The 13,082-nt window shown below is 52.6% G+C and overlaps 1 protein-coding gene across 2 annotated transcripts in view; it reads right to left on the minus strand.

The window, feature by feature from the left end:
- The window catches only part of Slc6a3 (solute carrier family 6 member 3), a 54,588-nt gene that overhangs the window by 1,435 nt on the left and 40,071 nt on the right, over positions 1-13,082 (minus strand). The window lies entirely within an intron of this gene.

Genomic DNA, 13,082 nt, shown 5'->3' on the forward strand with positions numbered 1-13,082 from the left:
ATTAATTTTAACATTTAGTGTGTGTGTGTGTGTGTGTGTGTGTGTGTGTGTGGCCAGCTCAGCCCACCAGGGGGCGCGACTGGCTGGCATGTGGTGCTGGGGATCGAACCGCGGTCCCTGTGCTTTGCCAAGCTTGTTTCAAGTAGGTGCTTTAGACCACTGAGCCATCTCTCCAGCCCCTTAATCCTATATTTTGAACATTAGTGTTTTTCTAACACTACTTGAGGACGAGAGTGGGAATCACAATTGGTTCTCATAATTAGAGAGCTGCAAAACTTAAGGAGCCTTGATGCGCCCAGAGCCAGGTGTAAGGTAAGTGTGGCTTAGCCAGACAGTGGTGTTTTGCTTCCTTTCAAGTCCCAGAGAGTTTCCGCCTCAAGGTTACTGCCTGGTCTTAGGCAATGACTGATTCTTCCCCCATGTTATACAACCATAACCCGAGTATCTATAAGAGTAAATTCTGCCTAGCAATTAACGATAAAGCCATGTGTAACCAAAGATAGAATGTTAGCTGTCTTGTGTACTTCCTCCTAAAAACCTATATGAGCAAGGAGCAACCTCAGAAGAAGGCTGGTGATCTGGACCCCGATGTCCCCCCATCCACTAGCGTAATAAAAGCTGTCTGCCTTCCAAAGTACCTCTCCTGCTGTGTCTTCATCTGGTCGGAACCCTGCAATAACCCTAGAACTAGGCTCTTGTGTTAAACATGTGCTAGTGGTCCTGTGACACACTGACTTTGATTCCTTTGGGTATATACTGAGGAGTGGTAGAGCTGGGTCATATGGTAGTTCTACTTTTGGTATTGTGAGGAACCCCCATACTGATTTCCACGGGGGCTATGCTAATTTTCATTTCTACCAACAACCTATAGCAGTCCCTCTATCCATTCTCACCAGCATTTATTGTTTTTTGTGTTCTTTTTTCCTTGTCTAAAAAAAAAATCATTTGTTTGTTTATTTGGTACAGGGTCTCTCCACACAGCTCGGACCTGTACTGATCCTCTTGTCTTAGCCTCCCCAGCAGTGGGGTTATAGGTATGCGCCACCATGCCTGATTTCAGAGTCTGCATGGCATGCCTGGGGTTCTGGGGCTGGCATGGCGTGTGGTGCCAGGGGTTGAGCCTGGTCCTTGAGCTTGCCAGGCAGGCACTTAGTGAGCCATATTATCTCTCCCAGCTCTATGTTTTGTGTTCTTGATGACAGCCATTCTGACGGGGGTGATACGGAGTCCAAATTTGCATTTCCCTCACGGCCAAAGGCGTCAAACATTTTTCATACAATTACGACCATTTGTACTGCTTGTGAGAAATATGTGCAGTTCATTTGTCCATTTATTTATTGGGCTACTTGTTCTTTTGGTGTTTTTGAGTACTTTACATTCTGGATATGAATCCCTTCTTTGGTTTTGGTGTCAGGGTGACATTGGTGTCAGAGAATGAGAAAGGGGCCATTTCTCCTCTTCTATGTCATGGAACAGTCTGAGGAACACCAATGTTAGTTCTTTCAAGTTATGCTAAAATTCAGCCATGAGGAACCCATCTGGTCCTGGACTCTTCTGCCTTAGGAGGCTGTATCACTGCTTTAACGTCATTGCGTGCTATTGAACTACTGAGGTTTTTAGTGTCCTCTTGGCCCAGCGTTGGTGCATGGTGGGTGTCCAGGTTAATCTGCTTCTTCTGGATTTTACTGGCCACCCATTCAGTCTCCTGACCTATTCAGCCTGCCCTGAGCCTCTGGTCCCAGAGGGAAGAGCTCTGCTCCCTGCTGCTCTCTGCCTGTCTCCACTTCACTATGGGATTGGGATGGTGGCCAGGACCCTGCTCATCATCCCCAAGGGCATCCTGTGGGCTCCCCAGTGGCTCTGGCCCTTGTCTTCGTGGTGATAAGGTCCTTGAGCTCTAGGAAGAGCACACATTCACACCCTCTTGGGCTCCAATTCAGAATGAAAGCCTCAGGGTCCTGCAGTTTGGGCTTAGACAACAGCAGCTATTCACTGCGGCTCTGCACATGAGGTGGAATTGGAAAGACACAGGCTCTGCAGAGACAGCCTTGAGACCACTGTGCACATCTCTGTCACTGTCACCATCACAGGGGGCCGGACAGCTGGAGCTGTGTCTCATGTTCCCTGTTCTTCCAGCTATGAGCTGTTTCCCCTGGGCAGGGCCATAGGGAGGGCTGCTCAGGAATGGAAAAGGATGGGGACCATGCTGTGTGTACGTGGGTCTATTCCAGCACCCAGCCCTGTCCCCCTGGAACGCCCTGGAGGTGGCATCTGCTCCTTCCCGCCCAGCTCTGTGCTCAAGGGTTTCTGGGCCAAGGGTCCTTGTGAGGATCCTTGCCCTCAGCGGAGCTGTTGGCCTCTCCTAGGATTAAGGATGAAGAAAGCATGGTTGGAGCTGATCCTCCTGCTTGGAGCTGGGCCAGCTACAGGGCACCCTGTGTGGAGGAGACAAGCAGCCTGGTGACACTGCATTTGCAGCAGATCTGGACTAATGACTCTGGAGAGAAGCCCAGTCTGGTTAATGTCACCTCCATGTCAGATAAATGCTCAGTCAATTCCATCAATGACACTTGCTGGTGGGGCTAGAGGTAATGGGTTTCGCCTTTTCTAGGCTGTTTCTCTGGATTTTGGGTGCATTATTTTATTTGGAGCATTTGGCTTGGCCTGCCGAGTGTCATGGTAGACACCAGGACTCGAGCAGGAGACCAGTCAGGACAGGATAGAACAGGGTTACAGCACTGCCACTGACTCTGCTGAGAATTTCTCTACAAGTGGTGTGGGATTGGATTTTTGTTTAGATTTGGATCAGGATGGAGAGTCCAGAAATGGAGTCAAATGTATGGAGAGAGTTAAAATACGGTGAAGGTGGGTGGTAAAGATGAATTTTTGATGATGATTTTCTGGGACACTTGTCCAGGCACCTAGAGGAAGGCATAACTTGATTGCTAGGTCCAGCTCAAGGCCAGAGTGGTCTAAAGGACCAGCAGGTAGGTGTGGGGAAGGAAGACGACATATGTCTGACTGGGGACACAGAGCACAGGCGTGGGTCTTGTGGTAGGGAGGCCTTTCTGATGGCCACATGTGGTTCAGAAGGACAAATAAAAGACTGACACCCTCTTCTTTTAGGATGAAGCACACACATCCATAGCCTAGCAAGTGACCTTTGGTACAAACTGACTCTTAAGACTGTGGGCATAAAAGCTGAGAAAAAGGAGAACAGAAAGGGGAAGGAGAAGGAGGAGAAGGAGGAGGAAGAGAAGGAGAAGGAAAAGGAGGAGAAGGAGGAGAAGGAGAAGGAGAGGAAAACAGGAAGATCTGGAGACATTGGACCAAAGAAGGAGCCACAGGAGCCAGGCCATGTGGCGCTAGTGATGGGGCAGCAACAGGACAGGACCCAAGGCAGGGCCACAGAATGCAGCTCAGACCAAAGGACACTCAAGGGCCAGTTGTGGAGAAAAGGCAGCCTCCTCACCATGGTTCTCAGACAACTGGACAGCCACATGTAGAAATCAAAGCTGGACACTGGCCTTGTGCTTGTTACAAAAATGAACTCTGAGTGCATCGCAGTCCTCACATGCAGAGGTGCAGCCTTCCTGGGAGATAATTTCAGTGCTCCTGGATACAGAGATGACTTTAAATACAATGTCAAAGAGACAGCCTAGGAAAAAAGAATCAATATGCCAGACTTCATTAAAATTAAAATTTTCAGTTCTGCAAAGGGCATTGTCAATAGAATGAGAAGACAACTACATAAAGTGCCTGCAAGCAGATGCAGGGGCCAGGGGTTCAATTCCTCAGCTTGCTGTGCTGGCACTGCCCCCGGGGAGTGCTGAGATGGTGATTGAGACTGGGCATAGTAGTGCGCACCTGTAATCCCAGCACTTGGGAGGCTGTAAACAGGTGGATCACTAAGAGTCCAATCTAGTAGTGAGACCCTGAACACCCTGTAGACCCTTCCCTAAAATGCAGAAAAAAAAAACAGCTACAGACCAGGAGACTATATGTGAAGGAGGCATGTCTGATGGAGAATGATGCTTCCTGAAGAATTCTTAGAACTCAAGGGCGAGAAGTGTAGCTTGGTCGGGGAGCACCGGCCTAGCAGGTGTGACATCATGGGTTCGATTCCTATCACTACAAAAACAAAAACTCAGCATGAGAATACAAACACCTCACCAAAGCAAATAGCAATGAGGCATGTAGAGAGGCCTCCTACGCTGTGCCAGAAGAGAGCAGCAGATGGTGGGGCAGCCGTGAGGACAGCCACCTCGAGCACTGGCCACACTATGTGCTGCGAGGATGGGGCCCCAGGGAAGCAAAGGGTGCGGTCAGCTTGGATGGCAGCCTGTGGCTTCTTGCGAGACATCTCCCCATCCCATGCAGTGCTATTTACCTGCAGGAGCGGCAAACTTGCGCCCATATAAAAATCCGCATGCAGATTTTACAGCACACAATTGCTAAACTTTCAAGTGACCTAGATGTTCTCGTAGGCAAGACAATAAACTCAGAACATCCAGGTGGGGATCTCACTGTGCTCAGCACCAAAAGGCAAGGAATTCTCAAGCCGTGAGCGGTGGAAGCGTGAATGTGTCTAAGTAGAAGAGGCTGTGTTATAGTCTGGTTCTGTTTCTATCACAACAGTGCCACAGGGTGGCGGGTGGTAAAGAAAGGTCTGTTTTGGCCCCTGGTCCTGGAAGCCCAAGGCTGAGGACCCGCATCGAGTGACAAGGTCCATATGCTGAGGTAGGGCGTGTGTGTATCTGTGTGTGTCCACTGGTCTGTTTTTCTGACAGGATCTGAACCCAGGGCCTTCCACATACTAAGCCAGAGCCTGCCCCTGAGCTGCCCCAGCCCCACCCTTACCAAGCCGCCTGTCTGATCGTGGCATCCGTGTCACACGCTCCATCCAGGCCCATGGGGGTGCACCACCAACGTGAGATGAGGATGTTTGTACCATAAGATGATAGCCCCAGGGAGCAGAGGACAGAGCTGGAACAGAGCTGCCCACACAGCCCAGGGAAGGAAGTGTGCGCTGGACCGCCTGTCCTGGGCTCTTCCTCGGTAGTTGTGTCTGGAGTGTGGGGTTGTCTCCGTCAGGAGTGGGAGGTGGGAAAGCCCTTCCTTCGGGGTCCAACACATGGAGCTGACACAGGACCACAGGCATTGGGCTCGCACAGTAGGTTCAACCCTCGCTGTTTATTTTTCTTTCTTTGGGTGCTGGGGATGGAACTTGGGGCCTCACACCTACTAGGCAAGTACTCCACCAAGGAGCTACATTCCCAGAACTTTTTAAGTTTCACGGTGGGACACAAGCTGCCATAGGCTGGCCTCAAAATTTCAGTCCTCCCGCCTCAGCCTCCTGTGCCCCATCACACCCAGCCTTAGTGACTCTTGAACACACACACTCTGTCCATCCTTGATTGGGCTGGATCTACTAAGGACAAAAGCAAATCTTCTGTTTAATTCTTTTACCTTTTAACCGTGTACTTTGAAATGGTTTCAGACTTACAAAAAGAGTCATACTACATGACAAAACAGGGCTGGCAATGTGGCTCAGCAGCAGAATGCTTGCCTTGCAAGGACAAGGCTCTGGGTTTGAGCATCAGAACCACACAAAACAAAAACCAAAATATACAAGCCAAAATATTCCATAGTGCCACAGACCTCAGATCAACATCTCTCAGCCAGGACACTGACAAAATCAGGCCCTTGGTGCCAGGGCAGAGCCATGCCCACACATGGCTGTTGTTGTCACTTCCACCCAGGCCTCCCTGAGTCCAGCACTCATGGCCAACACATTTAGGAGAGCTGGTCTGGGGCTGAGCATACTTCCCCTCTGCTGGGCTCAGGAGCTGCTCCCTGCCACCAGGCCTAGGACACACAGGTGGTGACAGCACTGCAGGGTGGGCCCAGGCTGAAGAGGTGCCTGGGTGCAGCTGGGCATTTGCCTGGCCTCTCTGGGCAGCATCTCGTGGGGGGTCTCTGAGCTGGACAGCACCTGGTTCTCATCAGACACTACCACCTCCTCGACTGCCCTAACCCCCATGCACTGTGTACTGCAGTTCCCAAGTAGCTGTTCTAGACCAAGATCCTCCTCCCACTTCCTGTTCCCTCTTCCTCTTACTTCTTGAGCTGCAGAACTGAGCTAACTCAATGGGCTGACATCAGAGCTGCCCCTGCTGCATTCTACCCCAAGTCCTCTGGCCACCCTGTGTACTTTTGGCATCTATGGGCTACAGCATCCCCCTGCCATGGTTCTGGCCGGAGATTAGCAATGGCCACTTGGACGTGGTACGCTGCAGGCTCTGGATGTCCTGGAGTGAGGTATGGGTGCTGTGACACAATCTCCTGGCCTCCATGCCATCCCTGTGCCTTACACCCGTTCCCATCCATGGCTCTGCGCTCCCCCCACTTGCCCTCCCTTGCTAGCAGCCACAGCTGAAGCCATGTTCCTGGGGTGGACCCTCTGTACCCATGAGGCAGCCCACACCTACCAGGTTGGTATCAGGAGAGACTGGTGCTGTGCCAACACCCTTGATGAACTGAGTAGACCCCACTCAGCTCCTTCTTCTGTACAGGGCCTGCAAATTACACACTGGCTCTGATTGCCTGTAATCAATTTGTTCTAGATGTACACAGGGCAATTTCAGAATTGCCTCAAATCTCCAGGCAGAGCTGGCTGGCACAGTAGGGCACAGCAGGGCACAGGGTGTATCTGCCCTGGAGGTGTCCTAGGTCCACTCCCATAACAGTGCTGTCTTCTCTACACTACTTGTGAGGTTTGTTTGCTGCTGTTCGTGCTTCATTGGGAGCTCATAGATGTTTGGCTTAACTGTTTCTTAGGGGGAGGGTATCTCTGTGCTCCTTTAGGACAAGCTCAAAACCGCACAGCAAGACGAGTCTGCCAGTGTCTCCTTCCCAGAGACAGGAGGGACCCCAGGGCCCTGTACCCTCCACTGAGCCCTGCTGTTCCTATCGGGACATGCACACGTGGTGCACTTGGCTGTGTCCCCACCTGTGTATGGGAGCAGCATAGGGCCACAGGCAGGTTTCCAGATCTTGGAAGCACAATGCAGCTACCCAGTACACACACTTCTCTGTGCATGTGTGCCCCAGCTCACACCTGCAATGCATGCACACACTGTCTGCCCACTCACATGCATGTCTGCCTACACTACCCACTCATGCACTCCCACAGGCATGTACACACAAGCATGAATGGTGTGTATGCAAACACACACACATATACACACACACAACCACTCATGGGACTGCACAGCTGAGCGCGGCTAACACTGAGTTTGCACACTATCCTGTGCTATGTCCTCAAAGACGCTGTGCAGTACCCTGGTTTCTGTCCCCAATGGAGTAGCACCCCATTCTGACAACCCATGCCACCCCCAGGCAGTGCCAGATTTGCAGGAGGGGGGACACTGCTGGGAATCCAGGGCCAGGGTGGAGGTGGAGACCAGATGGAGTGAGGGCCCCCACCGTTGGCCCCGGGTAGGGTCTCCCTCACTCTGCTGCAGGGGCTACAACCAGGTGTCACTGAGGCAAGAGAAGTGTCAGTTAATGTGTGGGGCTGCAGGAAACACTTCACTCACAGGAGATGGTTCTGGGGCCCTTAGCCCTGGGCAGGTGCCACACAGCACAGGGATGGGCACAGTGCCATCTCCAGAGTGGCACTTGGACTGGGCATTGATGTCTTGCCTCCCACTGAGACCACCCCACCAGCCACCTTGTGGGAAGGTTGTTTAGGGCCTTGGAGACATCCCAGAGGATGACACAAAGACCACCAGCAACTCCTCCTTCCCTGGGCACTAGGTCACCACTCCAGCAGGCCCAGCAGGGATGCATGCCCCCAACAGCTGCCAAGGCACTTGGCACTTGGATGGCAGTGGGGCTGGGGCTGAGCACACTGCCCCTCTGCTGGGTTCAGGGGCTGCTCCTGGGTGGAAGTGCCCTCTTCCCAGCCCAAGGACACACGCTCCATCCCTGAGGCTCCTCTTAGACACCACAGTGGGGAAGTGAGGGCTCGCAGAAGACAGGTCTGAGGGACAGAAATGGGTAAAGGAGGGACACGAGGCTGACATGGGTGCATCCTCTGACCAGGACAAGGGCTCTGTGTTAGTTTCTCATCCCTGAGACACAATATCTGACACTCACAGCTCCCAAGAGAAGAGGTTTATTTAGGCTCAGTTTGTAGAAGTCTCAGTCCATAGTTGGCTGGTGCCAAGGCAGGGTGGCATGGCAGAGGGGCAGGGTGGAGGAGAGCTGCTCCAGGCATGGGGAACAGGAAACAGAGATGGATCACGGGAGGAGGAGGAGGGAGATGACTCTTCCAGGCCATGCCCCAGTGACCCCTCCTCCACCAGGCTCCACCTCCCAGCATCACATTGAGCTCTGAGCTCATCAGTGGAAGACTCCAGCATCGCACACCCTTCCTTGATCCACTCAGCTCCTAGGAGCACAGGAGAATTTGGGGGGATATCTAGATAGAAACTGGGACAGCATTTTCAAATCATTGAGGTCTCTGTTCCCTGGCCTCTCCTGCCTTGTTGTTCCAAAGTCCTATCTTCCCAGACACAGAGCTGCACATGCCCATGGTCCCTGTCACTTTGTCAAGACTGGAGCCCAAGGGCTGGGGAGATAGCTCAGTAGAATAAGCACTTGTCTGGCAAGTGCAAGGTCCTGAGTTCAATCCCTGGTACCACAAAAAAAAAAAAAGACTGGAGCCCAAAGTCCAGCCCTCTGTGTCCCCAGCCCCACATGGACCCACTGCAGTGAGGGTGACCAGGGGGAACCGGATCTCTGTGGAGTCCCCATGTTCTAAGAGCTTGGGAAGGAACACAGCTAGGTCGGCCCTGTCCCGCCAGCACTGGCATTTTTGTAGCACTCAGTGAGTTTCTGTTCTACACAGTGCATATCCCCAGGGATCAGTGCCCACCTTTTCTTAGCCTTTGTTTCCTCCAAGTGCTCATGGTGTGTTCTGAGTCTGGGGACATCAGCAAAATAATGAATGACAACATGATGTGACCTACTGCTGCAGTGACAGTGATCGTGGCCTGGAGCCTGAGGTTGCTCACGGCTGCTCTGTGAGTCTGGAGTTGGGGGCCTGACTGCAGCCCCCACCTTGTGCACCTCTCAGCACTTCCCGCATTTCAACTCTCACCGTCTTTTCAGCAGCTTTTCATGCTGGGCACAGCTCCTTTGAGCAGAGGGGTCAACTGAGGCACAGAGTTTTGGGACCTTGTGCAGTCCTGCCCTTACTCCTGTCTGCCTGCTCCTCTAAGTACATAAATTATCTAGCCAGGACAGCAGCCATGGAAGAGCCTGGCCTTTGAGACAACAGCAGTCAGCCTAGAGGCAAGCATTAGATTTGCCTTTGTGTCACAGAAACACACAGCTAATTTATTTTCCCTTTTCTTTCTAAGCCCTTAAATTAACACGGGGTAGAAATAACACCACTTTTTAGAATCGTACGTGCAGCCTTTCTGTGTGAAAGGCTTATAGGGCATCAGAGTGTTTAACAGCTGAAGTTTCAAATCCAAGTGCTAACCTTTGATTGGAGCCAACACCAGGCTTAACCGGGGACCTGCAGGATGTGGCCAGCAACCACGTGAACCCCCTGGCCTGGCCATGACTGAGGGCACAGCTTAGAAAGGGCATCTTTTCAGCAGTGGATACTGAGCAAATATTACAGCGCCCAGAGATGTCCCATCTGACAGAGCCCTTCATCCACATGGTAAACAACTTGAAGGAGAGAGGAGCTTAGCTCCCAGAATAAGTGAAATTATTTAAATTCTGGGCAAATATGCTCCATGCAAAGCTCATTTATAAACGGGTCTTTTGCGTTCACTTGAAGGGCAATGCTTTCAGCAAACAGCCTGTGGATTTTCCTTGCATGTCCTCTCCTGCAGCTCTCTGATTTCTGCATAGGGTCCTTTTGGAATGCTGTCCTCTCTGGGGCTTGCAGGGTGACAGCAGGGTGGACACTTCTTGCCTCAGAAGGAGCTTCTGGTGTTAATCCAAGCCTTCAGAGGTGGCCAGGAGGGAGCAGAAGTGTGCCGAGGCCACCTTTGCAGTCCATGCTCTTCCCCAGCTCCCTGGACCTCAGAGTCGGACCTGAGGTGCTACTGACCCTCTATGCACAGCCCACAGCCTGGGAAGGCACAAGGAGGTGACACTAGGTGGAGGCCCGTACTTCTGTGTCCACTCACAACACTAGCTTACATGCACCCCCAGGGAGCCCCTCAGGACTACTGATGTGGGCCTATTGCACCCTGATAGGGACAAGGCTCCAGCAGTGTCTGCAGGGGTAGATGGGACTCTAGTATCCTTCCACTGTGGTCTGAGGGGGCCAGGGGGACACAGGGCTGCCCCCTGGGTTACCCAAGAGCCTGTTTCCTGGAGGACCCCCGCATGTGCCTACCCTAGCCAGGGACATGAAGCTACTGTCACTAAGCATTGCTGGGCCTTGCTAGGCATCTTGAGCTCAGGATGGAGGGGCACCCCCCTGGAGTCCTGCACCCCAGCAGGCCAGCCCTTACCCCTTGGGTCATGACTCTCCTTTTATGCTGCAAAGCTCTGCCTCAACTCCCTCTCCTCCCTCTCTCTGTGCCCCCTCCCTGCATCATCCACTCTGCCCCAGCCCCGTCCTTGGCTCAAAGCTCTCTGGCAAGTAATGCAGGTCTGTCAGAGGGCGAGAGGCTCCTCCACCTCTATCTGCTGAGAGTTCGGGGTCATGATGGCAGTATCGGCCAGGCTGCCTGCGACCCAGCACCTCCTGGAAGGAGGGAGCGGGGCGGGTCCAACTGAGCCAGGTGGGCCAGTGTCTCCCACGTGCTAACAGGCTGTGTTGCCCAGGTGAGGACCGTGTCCTCCTGTAGCTAGATGTCAGGAGCACAGAGAGGCCAGGGCCTTGTGACCCCAGGTAGGACACAGCTTAGGGCACTCCATGGAGTAAGGCGCAGCCCCTGAGCCTTACGAACTGCTGCTCCCACATTCCTGGGGGGTGCTTCCCAGGGCTTTGACACCCAGGTTAGGTCTTGAGGTCCCCAGAGGTGGAGAGCCCAGACCTGATGACCGAGAGCACAGTGCGCTGCAGCGATTCCTGCTCAGCAACAGAAGGGATAGGATTTTCCTGTTCCTGAACCTGGCTTCTGCCCCAGGTTATTGTGTGACTAGAACCCTGCTCCAGAACCAGCCTGGGGGACAAGTGTCACCTGCAGTGTCGACTGTCAGTCCTTCAGGGATGGATGGGACAGCATGCAAGCCATCCATGCCCCCATCGGTCGCCCACCCTCATACTCATCCATGTGTAAACACGAAGCATGCTCAGGCCAGCCGGGAGCCGACTGGTGTGGCCCTGCGCCAGCAGATCTCCAACAAGATGCTGCCCGAGCCCAGAGAGTGTGGTGCTGGGAGCTCTGTGGGCAGAGCCGGGACGCTGGGGCAGATCAGCCATGCAGAGGGAGGTGTGGGGAGCAGGCCGCAGGCAGGGCAGGTGGCAACACAGAGCGAGGACAACAAGAAGCCTGCCTGGGGCCCAGCGGCCCACTCGACGTGGCTCTGGTCACTCCACACCTCAGGTAGCCACTGGCTGTCACTGCTGGGACTGCACAGTAGGGGACAGCACAGGTCCACCAACATGGTTTTGTTTTGTTTTGTTTTTCCTTTTTAAGATTTGCACAATTTGAAAAATTCCTAGAAGAGCCACACAACCCAGAAATTCTGAAAAAAAGAAAGAAAGAAAGAAAAAAGAAAGAAAGAAAAAGATAGCACATCCTGACTGCATAGATTTACACAGGCAACAGTCTACTTTTGATGCATTGCCCTGGGACCTTCTCAGATCTGTTATGACAAGTTAAAGTTCAACAACACACAGCTACTTGCACATAGGTAGAGGATGCTCATGGATCTAGAGCCGCAGAACTGGCCATGACGCACAAGCCAGCCCTGTGACTGCAAGACAAGCTCGAGTCAAGCAGGTGCCTGTCCTCTTTCTCCTCAAAAAGCCACTCCTCCTCTGCACAGTCATGCATTGCAGAAGAGCGAAGAGTGTGTGTGTCTTGGGTTCCTTTGTGCATTTCACACCCAGAACACAGGAAACCACAAGTGCGTATTGCTCGGATTTGTGTGATTCGTGGGGCTCTGGTCAAGAGCGGCTGTTAGCAGTACCATTTTGGGGGAGTCTGGAGGTACATGCAGGGTTCCATCAGGAGTAGGAGCAGACAGTGAGCTCCAGAGAGCCCTGGGTAGCCTCACCGCAGCAGCCCCGTCCTCCCCCTCAAGTCCCAGGAAATGCCCATCAAGGTCGCAAATACCCTGGTAGGAGAGAGGAGGGTAGGGAAACAGGCTTTGGACCCTAGGTCCCAGCCATCTTGTTGTGACTGTGCCATCCACTGCTCATGGGACACGCTGAGACCTCAGGCCCCAAGACAACAGAGAGAAGAAAGTAGCTGGGCCATTCCCTGGAGGCTGTTTACTGTGTTCATGCTCTCGCTCCTTGACCCCGCATTGGCAGTGAAAGGAAGCCAGCAGCCAGCAGCGCACGGAGCTTTGCTGTGTGGCCAGAGCATCTGCAGCACCCATACAGCGTGGGTCTGGGTTATTTTCTCCTAAAGCTTTCTCTTTTTGGTAACAATAAAGATGTTTTTTTGAAGGAGCCTAGTTTAGCCACACACAGGGGTGGATCCCTCTAATCCCAGCATTCTAGGAGGCTGAGACAGAAGATGGCAAACGCGAATCCAGTCTGGACAACTTAACAAACTGTCCCCAAAATAAAGAATGGGCTGGGAATCTAGCTCAGGAGAGAAGAAAAAAAAAAGCCTTACTCTTCTCCATGCCCTTTTTTTGGTCTTTTGTTTTGGTACCAGGGATCAAACTCAGGACCTTGCGCTTGTGAGACAGGTGCTTATGCTGCTGAGCTATCTCCTCCCTCCCCCCACTTTTTTTGTTTTTTTGAGACAAGACTTCACTATGTAGTTCAGGTTTGGCTTGAACTCACTTTGTAGCCCAGTCTGGCCTCACACTCATTGCAGTCCTCCTGTCTCAGCCTCTTGAGTGCTGGGATTATAAGCATG

The sequence above is a fragment of the Octodon degus genome, unplaced genomic scaffold, assembly GCF_000260255.1.
Source record: "Octodon degus isolate 3935 unplaced genomic scaffold, OctDeg1.0 scaffold00008, whole genome shotgun sequence".
In the NCBI taxonomy this organism is placed as follows: Eukaryota; Metazoa; Chordata; class Mammalia; order Rodentia; family Octodontidae; genus Octodon; species Octodon degus.